This window comes from Cervus elaphus, chromosome 25 (genome assembly GCF_910594005.1).
Source record: "Cervus elaphus chromosome 25, mCerEla1.1, whole genome shotgun sequence".
Lineage (NCBI taxonomy): Eukaryota > Metazoa > Chordata > Mammalia > Artiodactyla > Cervidae > Cervus > Cervus elaphus.
Genome location: NC_057839.1, coordinates 56,396,026 through 56,398,189, shown reverse-complemented (window position 1 = coordinate 56,398,189; position 2,164 = coordinate 56,396,026). Strand labels below are relative to the sequence as shown.

The following is a 2,164-nucleotide window of genomic DNA, read 5'->3' as shown; positions in this document are numbered from 1 at the left end:
TTAAGTAGCCAATTTGCTGTTGTTAGCGGTTAACAACCCTGAATAATGTAATTTATCACAATAAGGACCATCTAATTTGGTTCAAGTTAGAACCACGGGCATGCATCAGTGTTTAAAAAAGCAGCATGGTAGTGCCCTAATCAAGGAAATAAAGCATAATCACCTTATCTAAAACCCCCATCCTAATATTCTCTGGAATCTAAAAATAAAATCTTTACTTCTCAGTTCCTCAGCTGGATACTTCCCCTGTTCCAGATTAGTAGCTTATTCATGGCTTTATTAGTAATATGAAGATATTGACTTTTTCTCCACTCACTGAATAACAAATCAATTCTTTCTAATATAAGATTCTTTCTCTCTCCTAAAACTGAAGTAGAATTGTTTGTATTTCAAAACTGCTAGACCTACCCTCTGGTCATTTCTTTTAAAAAGATTTTATTAAAGGTCTTTATAGAGCAACATCCAGACTCCAAATCTAGTGGCCAAGGAGACCCTATTATGCTGTGAGTACCTGCTGGAGCACGGCAGGTGGCTCTGGCTTCCCACCCTTCTCTTCAGAGGTGGGAGTGGTGGGCAGTATTTCATCTTTGGGTTCCAGACTGTTCATGTGATCAGGCAGAACCTTCTTGCATGCGTGCATGCTGAGTCATTTCAGTTATGTCCAACTGTTTGTGACCCTATGGACTGTAACCCACGAGTCTCCTCTGTCCATGGGATTCTCCAGGCAAGAAGACGGGTGTGGTTGCCATGTCCTCCTCCAGGGGATCTTCCCAATCCAAGGACTGAACCTATGTCTCTTAAGTCTCCTGCATTGGCGGGCTGGTTCTTTACCACTAGCGCCACCTGGGAAGCCCTAGGGGCTTCTAAGGGCCAGTCTTATCAGTTGAGTCCTAAGGCAGCATGATCTTCACCTTGATGTCTAGCAGTCTGTCTGAGCAGCACATGGCACAAGGCGGTGTCAACATCATGGTTAACAGGGTCTTCACTGTGGACCATCAGGCCATCCACAAGCTTCATGGACTTAGCCCTCTGTCCTTGGAGTTTCCCAGATACCATGACCTCACAGTCCTTGACTATACTCTCCGTGATGAACCACAGCATACCAGAGCAGGCCCTAGCCCTGCAAGGCCTCATGGGAGTTTGTAACTCAGACACTATGCCTGGGCAAGGATGGACAGACCTCCTGTGGCCACCTTTCCAGCATAAAGTTCTACACTTTCCTCAGAGAAGCCAAATCTCTTCTGAATCACCGAGAACATTCTGTATCCTGGTGGCCAAGATAATGATTTCTGTCCTGGTTGATGTAACTTGGACTTAAACCCCAGAGTACCCATCTTCAGCCAGCTCTCACATGAGAAACTCATTCAGTTCAGCTTTGAAGATGTCATTAGTGACAAACTTCCTCTTCTTGGAAATCTGCACCACCATCTTGCCTTCATGATCTGCTGAAAGGACAGTACCCTCTGGTTCTTAATTTAGCTGATTTTTCTTTGGAGGCTCAAAGATGGCAGTTTGACAGTTTACTCCCAAATTCTTAGAGGTAATTGACTTGTGTAGCTCCGTTTTCTTTTTAGATTTTTTTCTTTGTTAACGGCTTCCTCCTCTTGTTTGTTCACATCTATAAAATAGAAAGAATGAAAGTCACTCGGTCGTGTCCAACTCTTTGCGACCCCATGGACTATACAGGCCATGGAATTCTCCAGGCCAGAATACTGGAGAGGGTAGCTTTTTCCTTCTCTAGGGAATCTTCTCAATCCAGGGATTGAATCTAGTCTCCTGCATTGCAGGTGGATTCTTTACCAGCTGAGCCACCAGGGAAGCCCCTATAGAATAGCGTTGACTATACAGTAGAATTAACTATGCATTCAGAAAATGATTTCTTGGATCATGATAAGAGACTGAAGGTTTCTGGTTCAAGAAGGCAAAGCAGGAGGAGCGTGACCTTGCCTCCTTCCATGAATGCACCAGATCAACTGCTATACTTGGAACAACTTCCTTGGGGTGGAGTGGTGACTATTGCTATCACATCACGTCTGTATCTAGTAGACAATAATGGATTAAAAAATAAGCAAATATTGAGACTACTAATCAAGGCAGTTGAGGTGAAGGATGCTATCGTCTACTTTTGTAGAAATTTGGATGGCATTATGTGACATTTTGGCAA

General features: G+C 43.7%; 1 pseudogene; it reads right to left on the bottom strand.

The window, feature by feature from the left end:
* Positions 1-496: 496 nt before the first annotated feature.
* Positions 497-1,428, bottom strand: LOC122683796 (annotated as a pseudogene).
* Between the last annotated feature and the right edge of the window lie 736 nt (positions 1,429-2,164).